The sequence below is a fragment of the Lipophrys pholis genome, assembly GCF_963383615.2.
Source record: "Lipophrys pholis genome assembly, chromosome: 17".
Classification (NCBI taxonomy): Eukaryota; Metazoa; Chordata; class Actinopteri; order Blenniiformes; family Blenniidae; genus Lipophrys; species Lipophrys pholis.
The window spans coordinates 23,407,935-23,425,568 of record NC_137643.1 but is presented as its reverse complement, the minus strand read 5'-3'; the positions used below and the strand labels follow the sequence as shown (position 1 = coordinate 23,425,568).

The 17,634-nt window shown below is 47.6% G+C and overlaps 1 protein-coding gene across 1 annotated transcript in view; it reads left to right on the top strand.

Moving 5' to 3' along the window:
- The first annotated feature begins 13,824 nt into the window (after positions 1 to 13,824).
- The window catches only part of zhx2b (zinc fingers and homeoboxes 2b), an 86,476-nt gene continuing 82,666 nt past the window's right edge, over positions 13,825 to 17,634 (top strand). Inside the window, exon 1 of the mRNA XM_080484948.1 lies at positions 13,825 to 13,940. The gene's annotated coding sequence lies outside the window, so the exon portion shown is untranslated. The remainder of the gene's footprint in view (positions 13,941 to 17,634) is intronic.

Sequence of the window (17,634 nt, the reverse complement as noted above, 5' to 3'; positions counted from 1 at the left end):
ACTATTTTACATAATGATTCATTTAGTCTTCCGAACAAAATGGGAAGTTATAATTTGCCAAAACACGACAGTTGTGCCAGATGTGATTGAGAGTTCCTATTAAAGTGAGCGGCACAGGAGAGTCCCAGACGTGGTGGCGCCTGACTCTGGCAACGGCTCGCTCCACGATGATCCGCAGACGAGCAATGGATCGGTTCTCCTCGGTCTCTTTCTTGCCGAACTGACCAAGGTGATGAAAAGGTGGTGTGGGGAGTTTCGGCTCCGACTTCATCAAGGAGCTCTTATCTGCCATGACTTCTCCTCCTGGCTCCAGCAGAGGAAGGATTCCACTGACCCCAGGGATTTCTTTGTCAGAGATGCAGCCAGTGTACAAAGAAAATAAATAAAAATAAATGTCACCAACCCACAAGGAGCAACTCTGATCTGCCCTTTCAGAGTTGTGCGGTTCTCGTAGGTGGAGAGCGGTTCGGAGCAGCTCCAGAGCAACTTCTGGGCCGTCCAAGACGACGCGTACGTTTGGAGAGAACCTCTGGAATCCCTCAGGCATACTGGCTTTTACCTTCTCACGACGGAGCCACATGTTGATGGGTGAGAATACAATGAGAAGGTAGTTGGACCAGGTGCCGGTCACTCGGCTGACAGGAGCAACGCTCACTAGAACCACGTCAGCAGTAAGCTGCTCCTTCAGGCCCACAGCCACCCTGACGGAGAACATTAAGAACTCATCAATCAGAGGCATTCTGCGGGCAGCGCTGGGTTCAGGCTTCATCTCCACCTGTCTGAGCTCTGATCCAGTATGTGAGGCGGGATGCAGATGGTTCTATGGACTCCCAGAAGATCCGGAACCCTCTCAGATGGGAATCTGGTTTAGAACCGGATCTGCTCATCAGAAGCACCATAGCGACTACAAAGCGTGTGAGACAAATCCACTTTCTCCAGCCGGGCTTCCAACTCCTTGTTCTATTCAAGAGCTTCATCTAGTGCAGCTGTGAAACCAAAAAATGTAGTTAGATCATACAATAAAATACATTAGTATATAAATAAGGTCTAACTATAAAATAATTAACTCACGATGTTATAAACTGCCATGTATTAGTATTAATTTTTATCTAATATTCTCATTACTTTATTTTTCAAATGTAAAATTAAATTAAAACAGTCTTGTTGATTTTCATTTTTACTGGTTAGGAAGATTGTTTTAATTATTGAGCTCCTGTGACATTATTTCCTTATGGATCAATACATCGTGTGAGTCGAGGTGCAAGTATATATGGAGCCGTCATTGATCTGTTCTCTCCACTAGATGGTGGTATAGAACTACACACTAGTAGTGTGGTAGTATAGTTATATTTGATCTTATATGACAAATTTCTACAATTTACCATCTCAGAAATTTACCTGTGGGTGGATGAGCCACATGATGGTGGTCCGCAGTAGCAGCTTTAGCCTGGGTAGTTGCTGTGAGAGGACAAGATGCCGTTTCTGAGCCCTCTGGAAGACAGACTCCCTCTTAGGTGGTGCAATAAAGTCATTCCAGGGAAAGAGATGAAACAGCTCCACTTTTAAGGCGACTGATAGTGGATCCGCTGACAGAATCCTCCTGGTGAAGTACCGGCTGCATACTAAAGTGCTCCCTGGCTTTATGCAGAATTTCGGACCCTCATCCCTTCTAATGGCTTGGATCCACTGCCTCCTTTGGTCTGGGTCCGTAGGAAAAGTGTGGTAAGAGAGGTATGGAGGTTTTCTTGCCCCACAAGAGCAACCAGGAACATAACAAAAACAACCACGTGGAGACTGAGCCATTATCGTCACTGTCCAACGCTAAAGCAAGTTGTTGAGCTCCACATCCGGTTTAAAACACGGAAGTGTGAAAAGGCCTAAGAGACGTCTCTGTATATGATGTCTATGACCTGCGACACGTCACACCTTCACCTGCTTCCTGGCTCCAGACTGATGGAGGAGGAATCTTTTGGACCACACGTCTCTAACAAGCTCGGTTCTACTCGGTTCGGCGAACAAGTCCGTTTTAAATTCCAACGTGCTCCCGTGAAGAGGCTCCAAAGGGTGTTTTGATTTAGAAAGGGTGCTGGCTCGATATAGCATTGTTTTTTTTGTTTTTTTTTAAGAAAGTAAGAAATGATCTAACTTAATACAGTTTCTGGTGGTTATTGTTATATGGAAATGGATTTTTACAAGGTTTATATGTCCTCATATATGATAATCATATATACCAAATATCGATAAAGTTGTTTTCACTTAATTTACATCCCAAAACTTATATTACACTGAGTTAATTTGAGTCACTCTACTAAAATGAATACTGTTGAAGAGCTCAAGGCCCCGTTTTACTGGCTGAGGTGGTCAACGGACACCAAGCTTCACCTGGTGTTTTGTTGATTTGTATGCTTTCCCTTAACGATGAAATTACGTGAACAAACTCCTCAGATGGCTGCTGGGATGCTTCTGGACGCAAACTAATCTGATCTGCCTCCTTCAGTCTCACTCGTTGGTTTGACAGAAATAAAACGGAACCATTTCAACGCCTGTCTTGGTTTCATGTCTGACGTCGACGGTAAAACAATGACTGGTTTGACCCACAAACCTCCTGGAACTGGAGCTTCTGGTGAGTTTCTGCAGTTTTCATTTGTTTGATGGTTTTCATTAGGGATGCACCGATACCGATACCGATACCGATACCGATACTGATACTGATACTGATACCGATACCGATACTCATACTCGTACTCATAAAACTGCCACCGATACCACAACACCACTTTACAACAGCTCGTGGTTTACAGCACTTCACTGCAAGGCGCTGGTGGCCAGTGAGGAGCGCACGGCTTGCCGTGTGCAATTTTTTCGGCCGCCTTTTTTCGAAAATTGACCATCTAAAAAATCTGATGTAAATATATGGAATTATGTTTCGCATTCATATATTACAATTTATTGAAAAATACATAAGGAATTGATGCTTTTCATATATTGAAAAATACAAGATATAAGAAAATATGTTTACTTTTATATTAAAATATATGTAATAATGTATTCAATACACTTCAGAATATATATGGATGAATATATTGACATATATTGAAATATATGTAATTATGTACAGAATACACTCCGGAATATAGATATTCACTTATGAGCATATACAAATAAATACATCCCAAATTTTGATTGTAACGTAGATATGTATACATATATAAATAAAAAAAGATGCAGACGAATGAGTGTTCAATCAAACATCTTATGTGAAAATAAAATATGCTGTCAATCAACTTTAAACATTAGTGCACATAAATATGTCAATATCTGGACCTGATAAATAGATTCTATCGTCCTATTTAAAATGGGCTTTTCTTAATATGCTTCAACTTTCAGCAACCTCTACGCAGGTAAACATCCAAAGAGCCGGTGGAGGAGCGAAATGGAAAGACCAGAAACTACATCGGGTTTATCGATGTCACATTCAAGTTCCGAGTCGGTACAGACAAACTGTGAAAAGTGTTTTTAGTCAAAACATTTGTAGATTAAATTACAGATTTTATTGTTGTTCTGTGAGGGTCGCCTCGTTCTGCCGCCTTGCCTCACATCGCCAGTTCCAACTTGGAAGCCAGTTTGAAAAAGTGATGGTTGCAGTGAATCAAGCGCCGCTGTGGTGTAAACGGGGACCTCAGTCTCTGACCTCTGACCCTGGAACACCTCGCCCTGGAGGAGTCGCCCTCTTTGTGCCTTCGTAATGAAACGCTGATCTGGTTTTCTCTGAGTCGACAGACTGAGTCTCCGTCAGTTGCACATCACTATCAACACGGCTCAAAATGGTGTAGTACATATTCCAGGTCTTTAGGTGGGGCTGTAACCCAGAAATACAGCGAAACTGCAGAAGACAGGAAGCATGAAGAAATCCTGGTGGTGGAGAAATCTCTGACGGGCGTCTAGACGAGTAGCTTGATCTGGAGAAGGGAGTCCGCCATGTTGTTGTTAAGTGATGTCACGGAGAGGGTCGCGGGGTTATAGGTGGAGAGGCGGGGCGATGACGTCACAGAGAGGGTCGCGGGGTTATAGGTGGAGAGGCGGGGCGATGACGTCACAGAGAGGGTCGCGGGGTTATAGGTGGAGAGGCGGGGCGATGACGTCATTGTTCTCAGCCAATGTGCATCTTGTCTGTCCACATGTCAAAGCTGAGGCGGCGATTTCTAATTTCTCCACTCTGGAACCCGTTTAAAAAAAAACCAAAACAAAACACAACAATTTCAGGCTCCTAAAACGCTGCGCCGTGTGGATGATCAGACAAAAAAACGATGGTTACATGAAAAGGCGTTGTCGTGGTGACAGGCCCTGAGCCTCAGACCCTCTGATGCCACCAGGCTGAACCGCCGCAGAGCAAAGCTCGACGCTTCTTTTCTGACACCAAGTATTTTCCCCTGAAAGCTTCTTTTATGAAAGCGGGCCTCCGGATCTGCCAGCTTTACATGGGTGGGGGTCAAGGGTGGGGTGGGGTGGAGGGGCTGAGGGAGGGTGGAGGCGTGGGGTAGAGGGATGTAGGAGTGTCAGAGGGGGGGGGGGATGGGGGGCTTTGCAGTGACCCCTGATCGGTCAGTGTTTGATGTCTTAGTTAAAGCAAAAGGCGCCGCGGCGTCTCGTCCTCGAGAGAGAGACTGAAGCTAACGAGCTCTTTCTGTCTCTCACCAGCGCCTGGAGCCGCGGGGCGATTATCCCGTCACCCATCTGTGTTTGCAGCTACACAACAGACCACTGCTCAGCTAATGGGGCAAAAAACGGCTTCTGCAGCCAGACGCTTTTCTTCAGGGCAAAAGACTAACTTTTCTCCTCCCTTCTGCCTTTCTTACCTCCAAAGTGTTTTTCTCTGCCGAACGTGTGACACTGACGGTGGTTGACGAATGTTTTAAAGACTATTTTCAGCCTGGAGCCGTCAGGTTTTTAACTTTTGTTGCTAAGCAATGTTGGCCAAAACTGTGCCTATTGGTTGGTGCTGGCACTTTTTGCCTGGCAACATTACCTGATTGTGTATTCTGGAGACGGCGGCGGCGAAGAGCCTCCAGTTGCAGCGCAGAGTCTGGGTGGTGTCGGGGCTGAACCTCCACCCGCTCGTCTGGCGGCGTCTGGAGGGAAAAGACAAAGCAGCGGAGATTGGATTTGGTTGTGAATGAAGTGCTGACGGGTGCAGAGCGGCACCGTTAACAGGTGAAGAGATCAATTAAGAGACGCGCTGACGTGCAGCTTTTAAAGCTGATTGATGCAGAAAGGGAGGAAGACGCGCGAGGGTGTGATGAATCCAGCGTGGATGAAGTGGAAGGGAGGTGAAGCGCCGCTCCAGCTCAAGGTTGAACATATCAAACATGCAAATCATCCCCCTTGAATTAACAGAAAGTGGGAAACAATTTGGTGCTAATTCCATTAAAACGAGAGAAGAAATGGCCGGAGGTCGTCTGCTGTCGAGCCGCGGAATCAATCCGATCAATAAACTTTGCTTCATGTTGTCGTGAACCTCCAACGCACGAGGACACAGTTCAACAGACGGACACGGTGAAAACCCACCGCTCATCCTACAGTATTGATTAACGATCACTTTGATTAACCGTCGTTTTAAAAAGAAAATGCAGTAAAAGAGGCCCCTGGTGTTGGACGTGTGTAGTGACGCTGTCGTGCTCCAGGTGGCAGCAGAGAGTCGATTTCCCTCAAATTCTCGGGTCAAACGCAGGAAAACTAAAGTGACTTGCGGCGCCCTCTGGTGGCACAAAGACTTTCCCCACTTTTTCCACACAAAATATTTGACATTTTTGAACGTGAAATATTTTTATTGCTTTTATGAATAATAGTTTTTTTTGTCACAACAGTCGGAGACACTTAGGAGGTCAGATTACATTCATTCTGGTTTCACAACAACAATGACAACTATATCAACATCAACATCAACATCAACGATAACTACTGCTACAACTATAACAACGATAAGAAAAACAACAACACCAACAAAAATGACTGGCTGGAACAACAATGACAGCAACAACCACAACGATAAGAACAATAACAAATACTATAGCAACGACAACAAAAACAATAATGTTAATAACACCGATAACAACAACTACAACCATAACAATTATAAAAACAATGATAACAACTACAATAACAATGATGATAAACAGCTTCTACAATAACAACAACAATGACAAGTATAACAACAAAAACCACAACAACATCAAAAACAGTAAGTCAGAACAATGAAAACATCCAGAACAACAATAATCAAAAGATATTCACCACCAATAAGATCAACAACAGCATAAACAATGAAAACAACAAAAACAGTAACAAAGATAAGTGGAGATGAACAACGTGTTTATTTGCTCTTCTTTTTCTTTTTTTTTTTATCTCAAAAACATCAAATCCAGCAGAGACACGATTAACACGCAAATAGTCAATAAAACAGTCGTTAAATGATCCTGAACTGAAACACTGTCGGTTTCATCCAGACAATCAGATTTAACGTTTCACTAATTCGGTTTTAAGATGCTCTAATGTAAATGAAGTTATTTAAAGTGAAAAACGATTCACTGGAGGAATAAAGAAAAGGAATGTTTGACATTATAAAATGACTGAAATATCAGTTCAATAAAAGACGACAAAGAGTCGGGACATTAAATCTGACCTCTGACCTCTGACCTCTGACCTCTGACCTCTGCTGGAGAGCGCCACCAATAACCTGCAGTGAGTTTTACCGTCAAATCCAACAACTGACGAGAACAATCAGAGAAACAACAGAACGCTAAATGTTAAAGACGCTGTCAGGGCGACCAGCAGCTCGTTTCCTCTTGTCCACACACACACACACACACGCACGCACGCACGCACGCACGCACGCACGCACGCACGCACACACACACACACACACACACACACGCACGCACGCACGCACGCACGCACACACACACACACACACGCTTTCTTTCATGTTTCTGTTCGTCAACGATGACAAACTAATATTTCATATCATTACTATAAATCCTCCATTCATCCATCACATCATCCCTCCGTTCATCACCCATTCATGATGACGATCAAGTGATAGATGGATGGATGATGAATGGGTGATGGAGTGATGGATGAATGGGTGATGGAGTGATGGATGAATGGGTGATGGAGTGATGGATGAATGGGTGATGGAGTGATGGATGAATGGGTGATGGATGAATGGGTGATGGAGTGGTTCTTTCTATCACATTACTGATATTTTCCTGTAAACATTAAAAAATATTTCAAATCAAATTATTTCCCATGAAAATGACAAGCAAACCAAAATAATGAATTAAAAAAAAAAATAGATTCACAACATGAAATTAAATCTAAAGCCTGACACATAAATCGTGCCTTTATTAGACCCGACAGTCAAAATAATCCAGATATCAGATTTTTCCTCAGAATTAAAGGAATAGAATCTGAGGTTTAAAAACAGAACTACAAAATGATTCCATTCCAGTAATCTGTGATTTAATCCAGGGAACTGGTATTTAAGCATGCGTGTATTTCACAGACTGGATTAACAGGAAAATGGTTCTGAATAGAAAAACTTCTGATGTAGATTATATCTAAATTATAACTGAAACTTTATTTGGTTTCAATCAGGTTGATTGATTTCAGTCGGAATCGTGTATCAATATATCCCCTGTGGTGTTTTTATTCCCTCCCGTTTCTATAAACCAGAACTGTGTGAGTCTAATCTGTAGTCTCAGATTGAGTGCGGAGGATTATCACCTGTCGAGGTGAGAACTGAGACCTGCTGCACTTCACTGCTCCGCCTGAAGGTGTCGCTCTTCGTAATGTTTTCACGCTCGCAGTGGCGTGTGTGTGTGTGTGTGTGTGTGTGTGTGTGTGTGTGTGTGTGTGTGTGTGTGTGTGTGTGTGTGTGTGTGTGTGTGTGTGTGTGGTTTCCTTCATGTTTTCTACCTCTGATCAGTCACAAACTGCCCTTCATCACAAACACCAGAGGAAACTTTGTCCTCCTCCTCCTCCTCCTTCATGTTCACAGGCCGGGTCTAGAAAGGGGTGGTGACAGGGCGTAGAGGGAGGCGAGAGGGAGGGTGACAGGGTGAGAGGCGGGTGACAGGGTGAGAGGTTGGTGACAGGGCATAGAGGGAGGCGAGAGGGAGGGTGACAGGGTGAGATGGGGGTGACAGGGCGTAGAGGGAGGCGAGAGGGAGGGTGACAGGGTGAGAGGCGGGTGACAGGGTGAGAGGCGGGTGACAGGGTGAGAGGGAGGGTGACAGGGTGAGAGGGAGGGTGACAGGGTGAGAGGTTGGTGACAGGGCGTAGAGGGAGGCGAGAGGGAGGGTGACAGGGTGAGAGGCGGGTGACAGGGTGAGATGGGGTGACAGGGCGTAGAGGGAGGCGAGAGGGAGGGTGACAGGGTGAGAGGCGGGTGACAGGGTGAGAGGCGGGTGACAGGGTGAGCGGGAGGGTGACAGGGTGAGAGGTTGGTGACAGGGCGTAGAGGGAGGCGAGAGGGAGGGTGACAGGGTGAGAGGCGGGTGACAGGGTGAGAGGTTGGTGACAGGGCATAGAGGGAGGCGAGAGGGAGGGTGACAGGGTGAGATGGGGGTGACAGGGCGTAGAGGGAGGCGAGAGGGAGGGTGACAGGGTGAGAGGCGGGTGACAGGGTGAGAGGCGGGTGACAGGGTGAGAGGGAGGGTGACAGGGTGAGAGGGAGGGTGACAGGGTGAGAGGTTGGTGACAGGGCGTAGAGGGAGGCGAGAGGGAGGGTGACAGGGTGAGAGGCGGGTGACAGGGTGAGATGGGGTGACAGGGCGTAGAGGGAGGCGAGAGGGAGGGTGACAGGGTGAGAGGCGGGTGACAGGGTGAGAGGCGGGTGACAGGGTGAGCGGGAGGGTGACAGGGTGAGAGGTTGGTGACAGGGCGTAGAGGGAGGCGAGAGGGAGGGTGACAGGGTGAGAGGCGGGTGACAGGGTGAGATGGGGGTGACAGGGCGTAGAGGGAGGGTGACAGGGTGAGAGGTTGGTGACAGGGCATAGAGGGAGGCGAGAGGGAGGGTGACAGGGTGAGAGGCGGGTTACAGGGTGAGATGGGGGTGACAGGGCGTAGAGGGAGGCGAGAGGGAGGGTGACAGGGTGAGAGGCGGGTGACAGGGTGAGAGGCGGGTGACAGGGTGAGCGGGAGGGTGACAGGGTGAGAGGTTGGTGACAGGGCGTAGAGGGAGGCGAGAGGGAGGGTGACAGGGTGAGAGGTTCATAAATGTCCCATTGGCTATAACTTTTAGTCGCCCCTCTGCTGCCCCACCAGTTGGGCAAGTCTTTCTGTTAGGGTGGCATTTACCACCCGACACCAACCTGATCAATGCACACGTGTGTTCACACCCTTTTCTTTACACGCGGATCCTGTTCAGTGAGAAAGAACCAGGTTCTAGTTTGGAGCCAAGGCCAGACTGAGCACCAGTTCATCGTCTTTCCACCGCCAAAGCCGCGGCCTATCAGGGGCCAAACGGGTGCTACGCTGGCCCCACATCGATCCTGGGCCAGAGCGGGGCCAGAGCAGGGCCAGAGCGGAGCCAGAGCGGAGCCAGAGCGGAGCCAGAGCAGAGCCAGAGCGGGGTCTGACACATCACCAGCTGGGGGCGGAGTTATTGTTACCTACGAGGCAGAAGAGACGCTGAACAGGCTTTCTGAAATCTCCAGTGAACACGGAGCCCCGGAGTGGTTATAGAGAAAATAAATAACGCGTGTGAACGAGGTAATAAGTCGTTCCCTCAAGTGAACAATACGAGGGAACGAGATCATTTAATTCTCGATCGCAGAGCCGTGGTTCTCCAGAGTGCTGCCTTGCTCCTGTGCTGTCAGTCAGCTACGTCAGATATATAATTTAGAAGCAGTTTTCCATTGTCGTTCTTTTCACACTTTTCATGGTGACGTCATTGTAACTAACTTCACTTCCAGGTCTTGTTTCACGTTATGACGGCAGGCTGAGGTCTGCATGAGGCTGCAGGGGGCGCTCCGCCATGAGACGCAACACTTTTGGTTCTTCAGCAACGACTAAACAAACTACAAACTACTGTAAATGAAAGCTTGGATTATTTTAACCATAAAATGAGTCTTTTAGTGGCTTCATGTGAAAGAGAACTTTAATCCATTCCTCCATGTTGAAGCTTTTGATTCAGACTCGTCTAGAAATAAAGTGAAAGGAGCAGAAATCCACCATGTAAGGCCCAAATGTTGAAAAATAAGCCCCGAGCTCATTCAGGTGTTATTTATTTATGTCCTATGGCCACTCCGGGGCTCCGGACTAAAGCAAGACGGACGTGAAAAAACAACAATGGAGCAACAAGGAGACGCTTGTCTTCTGGCTCTTTGGTCTGCATCCGAGGTTCAGGTCAGACCCGATGGAGCGATCCGGACTAAACCGATGGATACAGTCCGTCTCCTCGTTCCTCTCTGCTCACTACATCGGTGAAATCAGTGACGTATCACGTTTTAGCAATGACGTGGCTCTACTGGCTCCGTTAACGGTGGAAAAAGAACCGGTTCTTTGGCGGTGCTCATTTAAGAACCGGCCCTGAACTAGCTCCTGGTTCTTCTTGGTGGAAAAGCCCTAAGTGTGAAGTAGTGATGTGCGAGTTTGAACGAATCGTTCAAAACCCGCGAGTCACTTTGCTGAACAGTGACTCACGAGTCGTCACGTCCATGAACTCGTTCACTGAGTCATTCTTGCTCCAGCCGTCCAGCCGCAGAGAGAAAAACAAAACCGTCCCCGCCGCTGCTCGTCTATATAAATATATCACATCGCTCACTTTAGCCGCCCTGTGGTAAGAGCCGCTGCGCCGCTAGCGCTAACAGCTACTTAAGGTCACGAGGCGTTCGGCTCGCTCGACTCGTCTCGTTTCAGTGGTTCAGCTCGCGTGCTCCACTGGGTGGGGTTGTTCACCTCCTCTGAATCGCTCAGTACGAGGAGACGTAGTGAACTGAGCTGCTCCGTTCAACCTCGTGAGCGGTGAGGCTCCGCCCCTCCATCTCCCGGAGAGTCTGCAGTGGCGCTGAGCTCGGAAAGTTTCTGAGTGACAATGGAGGAAAAAACACACGTTGTTTGTTTCACAAAGCCAGCGGAAATAAATACATGAATAAATACACAATAAATAATGTTAAAATATGACTGTAGCGTGTATTGTGTTACATTTAATACGGTCCCCTAAAATTTGTTCTGCGCTATGAACATCACGTTATTTATTGATACTAGTAAAAGAGAAAATCCAATTTGTTTTAATAAAAAATCACATGTATATATAAATATACACTGTATATCTGCCATTCTGGATGCCTGGTATTTGTTCAGTTTTATCATATATTTTATTTATTTCCTGGTTCAAATAAACCTGAGAAACAACACAAATAATGTAGAATAAAGAGACCAGGGCCACGAAAAACTAGTGTGTACTTCTTGTATATTTCCCTCAGAATGTTTCAGCATTTTACTATGAAAACCCGACGCTCCCCCGTGGTTTGTGAGCCTCCAGGTCCGGCAGTGGGTGGAAATGGGGCGCATGAGCAACGGAATCAAATGACTCAAATGATTCAAATGATTCAGACAAGCGGTTCACTTGGATGAACGACTCAAAAACCCTTGAGTCAATTTAAGGAGTCGGGTTTCTCATCGCTGGTGTGAAGGGATGGAGGAAGACCAACTTCCCTGCTGCTCCACCTGCCAACGCTCTGTAACAGCAGCTCCCGTTACCCTGCAGCTCTGTAAACCTGCAGCCCTGTAACCCCGCAGCTCTGTCACCCTGCAGCTCTTTAACCCTGCAGCTCCATATCCCTGCAGCTCTGTAACGGCAGCTCTGTAACCCTGCGGCCTTGTAACCCTGCAAGCTCTGTAACCCTACAGCTCTGTAACTGCAGCCCTGTAACCCTGCAGCTCTGGAACCTGCAGCTCTGGAACAATGCGGCCCTGTAACCCTACATCTCTGTAACCCTGCTTCCCCACAACTCTGCAGCTCTGTAACCCTGCAGCTCTGTAATGCTGCAGCTCCATAACTCTGCAGCCCTATAACTGCAGCCCTGTAACCCTGCAGCTCCGTAACCCTGCAGCTCTGTAACTGCAGCCCTGTAATCCTGCAGCTCTGTAGCCCTGCAGCCCTGTAACCCTGCAGCTCCGTAACCCTGCAGCCCTGTAACCCTGCTGCTCTGTAACTGCAGCTCCGTAACCCTGCAGCCCTGTAACCCTGCAGCAACTGCAGCTCTGTAACCCTGCAGTCCTGTAACCTTGAGGCTCTGTAACTGCAGCTCTTTAACTGCAGCCCTGTAACCCAGCAGCTCCGTAACGCTGCAGCTCTGTAACCCTGCAGCTCTGGAACAATGCGGCCCTGTAACCCTGCAGCCCCATAACCCTGCAGCCCTGTAACCCTGCAGCTCCGTAACTCTGCAGCCCTGTAACCCTGCAGCTCCGTAACTCTGCAGCCCTGTAACTGCAGCCCTGTAACCCTGCAGCTCCGTAACCCTGCAGCTCTGTAACTGCAGCTCTGTAGTCCTGCAGCCCTGTAACCCTGCAGCTCCATAACCCTGCAGCTCTGTAACTGCAGCTCCGTAACCCTGCAGTCCTGTAACCTTGAGGCTCTGTAACTGCAACTCCATAACTCTGCAGCCCTGTAACCCTGCAGCCCTGTAACCCTGCAGCTCTGTAACCCTGCAGCCCTATAACCCTGCAGCTCTGTAACTGCAGCTCCTTAACCCTGCAGCCCTGTAACCCTGCAGCTCTGTAACCCTGCAGTCTTGTAACCTTGAGGCTCTGTAACTGCAACTCCGTAACCCTGCAGTCCTGTAACCTTGAGGCTCTGTAACTGCAACTCCGTAAATCTGCAGCCCTGTAACTGCAGCTCTGGAACCCTGCAGCTCTGTAACTGCAGCCCTGGAACCCTGCAGCTCTGTAACTGCAGCTCTCGAACCCTGCGGCCCTGTAGCCCTACAGCTCTGTAGCCCTGCAGCCCTGTAACCCTGCAGCTCTGTAACTGCAGCTCTCGAACCCTGCGGCCCTGTAAACCTGCGGCCCTGTAACCCTGTGGCTCTGTAACGCTGCAGCTCCGTAACCATGCAGCCCTGTAACCCTGCAGCTCTGTAACTGCAGCCCTGTAACCCTGCAGATCTGTAACCCTGTAACCCTGCACCTCCGGAACCTGCAGTCCTGTAACCTTGCAGCTCTGTAACTGCAGCTCCGTAACCCTGCAGCCCTGTAACCCTGCAGTTCTGTAACTACAGCTCTGTAACTGCAGCTCTGGAACCCTGCGGTCCTGTAACCCTACAGCTCTGTAACCCTGCAGCCCTGTAACCCTACAGCTCTGTAACCCTGCAGCCCTGTAACCCCGCAGCCCTGTTACTGCAGCCCTGTAACCGTGCAGCTCTGTAAACCTGCAGCCCTGTAACCCCGCGGCTCTGTAACGCTGCAGCTCCGTAACCCTGCAGCCCTGTAACCCTGCAGCTCTGTAGCTGCAGTCCTGTAACCCTGCAGCTCTGTAACTGCAGCCCTGTAACCCTGCAGCTCTGTAACCCTGTACCTCCGGAACCCTGCAGCTCTGTAACTGCAGCTCTGTAACCCTGCAGTCCTGTAACCCTGCAGCTCTGTAACTGCAGCTCTGTAACCCTGCAGCTCCGTAACTACAGCTCTGTAACTGCAGCTCTGTAACTACAGCTCTGCATCGCAGGCATCCTATGCAAATGTTGTGTGACGTATGATCATGTGGTCTGTCCCCTCCGAGCAGCAGCAGCAGCAGCAGCTCTCCGCTCTCTGTTGTCTGTCGGTCCGCTATGCTCCACTCGGTCCTCTTCTCCGCGCTGGCTGTTAGTGCCCCGCACCGCACCACTCTGGATGTCCGGGAATAACACGCTCCAGGCGGCCGCACGTTGCACCAGCCCTGCCAGGTAGGACTGATGAAAACTTCTCTTTTTACAACTCAACGGGAGATTTAGGTTAAAGTGACTGCAAAAGTGAAGTTATTAAAGCGGCTGGCTGCAGCCCCACTGGCCCGCCGGTCCTCCGCCGGTCCTCCGCCTCTCCTCCTGCCCCTGCCCCGGCTCCGGCTGCTGCCGTGCCGGATGCGCCTATCGCCCGTCCCCTTCCATCTCGGCTCCGGCTCGGGGACTCCCCCACGCGGGGAGAAAAGCCCGGGACTCCCGGCTGTCAGGTAAGTTCACGGGGAGCGTCAGCCGGGTTTCCTTCTTTTTATTTATTTTGGTGGAGAACTTTTCCCCTCGACCCGCCTCCCCCGGGGAAAGTGCTAGCCGTTAGCCGCTGGCCCCCGCTGCAGCCCCACGGGTTCACACCGGGGCGCCGGGGGAGGCAGCTCCTCGCGGGAGATCCCCCCCGCCCCCCCGGGTTCACACCGGGGCGACGGGCTGAGGCAGCCCGCTAGCGGGAGCTCTCCCTCCGCGGAGAGCCCCTCGAAACGTGGCTGGATGTTTTGCTCCTTATGTCGTGAAACGCGTTTGTTTTGCCCCCACCCCCCCTCCTCCCTCCACCCCCCCGGACTTTCCGTGCCTGACACAAAGCACCGAAAACACCGTAATTTGTTTAAAAGTGCGGGGCCGCACCACCGGCTGGCCGCAACCCGGGGACTGTGCAGCGGCTCTCCGCCGCGCGCTGCCCGTGGCTCGGAGGTTCATCCGGGGCTAAGCTAGCAGACAGCCCGTCTGGCTGCCGGGTCATCTGAGGTGAAGCCGCCGCGCGCGCACACACACACATAGGCGGCTAACGGAGCTTCGCTGCCCTCCGCTGCTCCGCCGGAGCGGTCCTGGTGGACTCATCCAGCCCGCTCGGCTGATTTCGTGGGACCGGTGCGGGGAGCGGAGCGGCGGACGGCCGGGTGAACACTCTGTTCCTACGCCACCGCTGCCGGGGAACCGAGCCTCAAACAGCCGAGCCCGACACGCTGCAGCCCGGGAGCCTGCGCCTCTGTGAGGACCCGGAGCCCCACTGCTGCTGAGCTGCTTGGTTCATGCTTTAATTCAGTTTCATGATTGAGTTCTGGTCTCATCATTTATTTCTGCTTTAATAATAATTTATTTCTTATTTAATGATTTATTTGTGGTTTCACAGTAACATCCACCCAGACTGATTCCAAGCAGGAGACACTGATCTTATATAATAATGTATAAAATAACGTCCTTTATATATCTAACTTATGTAAAATGATCCGTTTATATAGTTTCTGATATAAAATCCTCTTTATTATTTCTCACATTTCTCATATAAAACCAGAGTTTAGATTAAATACATGCTGTTTTACACAGAAATACATTTCTGTGTATTTAACCATCAGTTTTCACACTGATCTTACATCTAAACTGTAGAAATGAACCAGTTAATGTAGAATTAGAATTTCAGCCACATGATATTGATAACTGAAGGTGTTTTGTGCGACTGTGGTTTTATTTCCAGCAAAATCAGGTCCGCTTTTACTCTGTTTTTACACCATAAAATGTCTTAAGAATGACACCTGGGCGACACTAATTTATGTGTAATGCCACTTTTTATGATCGCTGTCATTAAAGCCTGATTCCCCTTAGTTGTTCTTCACATTATTACTTTAAAATGGACTTTATTTCAGTATTTCTCACCTGGAAACAGCAAATCTTCAGTTTTATACATTTCGCTTCTTCGGCCTCAATTTGTGCCAAAAAAATGTATTTAATATCTGTGGAGTTTGACTTTATATTTATTTCTCTACATCGGTGAGTTTTCCCACTGGAATCATTGTTTGGGTTGTTTAGTGAGAACAGATGAAAACGGTCCGATTAAAGTGTATTTGTTAATCCCACAAAAAGAGCTTTTCATCCAACACAGTCTGATTTTACAGAAATGATCTGTAAAATAAAGAATGATGAAATCTAATTGGATGAATCGCTTTTCTTATTTTCACCTTGAGAATCAGTGTTGGCAATAATCGAATGATGATTCTTCTGCATTATTTCCAGTAGCGACTGTGTTTTTAATGGTTTCATTCTCACGTCGGAGCGTTTTCTTTTTTTTCCCCCAGTCCGAGGATCAGCTTTTGTTCCACCGCCTCACAGAAACAATCTTGTCTTTTTATTCATGAATCACTTTTGTAAAGTCTAATAATCAAATCTATATGCAGTCATTTCCTGAAAAGGACGTCGCGCATTAAAATCCGATTCCATGGCGTGAATCCTCATTCCCGGAGAAACCATCTGCGGCCGATCGATGAGACGTGAATCCACGCTGGTGTCTCGTTCTTCCACGTTGTGTCATGGTGCGATCTGACTCGCACTGCGGTTTAACGGGCTGGTTAACTAGTTAACTAACACTGAAACGCGCCGCGTTTATAAACCGATTGAATCCTGGACTTTCCGGCTTCATTCACTCATAAAAATCTTATACCGCTGATTTGTTCCTGACTTTTTAATTGAATATTGAATCGATGTGTTTCGTCTTGTTGATTACTTACCTGTGGGGGAACGGGTTGACTCACCGACTGACTCACTGACTGACTAACCAGGTTTAGGTTGAAGCCCGGTTGAGCTGAGGTGTTCAGACAAACGGTTTTTAAAACGGATCCAAGCAGGAAGAAACTTGAACATGTAATCAGTCTGAGTCGTCGGTGTCGAATCACACTTTGGTCGACTTCGGCCAGAAAAGAAGAATTACAGTCTTTTTATTCACACTCGCTGTTTTTGGGGTTTATTCTGCCCTGTTTTAACAGATCAGTGTGTTTTTAATTCAAGCTTTCATATAAAGACGATTCTCTGGAGTTCAGTTAATCTCACACAGGTTTACAGATTTAAGGAGAAATATTCTGCTACGGCTCATTTTTATTTGCTTCTATGGAACGTTTTCCTGCAGACCTTCCCTCGTTAGATTCTCATTACGCGTTTGGATGAAGAGGTTTTTTTTTGCCTCTCTTTATATTACTCATATTTTTCAGATTATAAATCAACTCTTTAAAGCTGGTGGATTAGAGATGGATTTAATGGGATTGATAAGCAGATATTTACTCCAACAAACTGAATATTTCACTTACATCAGATGTAAAACAGTTGAACTGTTTTTAACGCGTTTTAATTCAGTTTTGATCTCACAAAGTCCAACAAACAGCCGGGCTATTTATTATTCATTCTACATTTAAAATCGCTTCGGAGAAAACATCCAAACATGAAGTATTACAGTTGAAAAAAAAATAAATATTGGATCTGCCAGTTCAAGACAAAACTGTAAAATAATTCAATATTCAAGTCAAACAAAGAAATTCTTGGTTCATATTCGGTTGTTCTGCTCAGAGATATGATAGAAAGGAGAACAAGTTTAAGAAATAAAAGAATTAATAAAAAAAAAATGAACAAAATAGATAAAAATCTGTTTCTATGAGTTCATATTTACACTGATTTATCTTTAAATGAAATTGCTCTTTGTGTCAAATTCAGCCTGACAAGTAGTTTTCTCTTCAGCGTGTGTGTGTGTGTGTGTGTGCGTGTGTGTGTGTGTGTGTGTGTGTGTGTGTGTGTGTGTGTGTGTGTGTGTGTGTGTGTGAGATCATTAGTCGCTTTTATTTTCATCCAGTTTTGATGTATTTTCAACACGCTCACACCGGCTGTGTTTTAA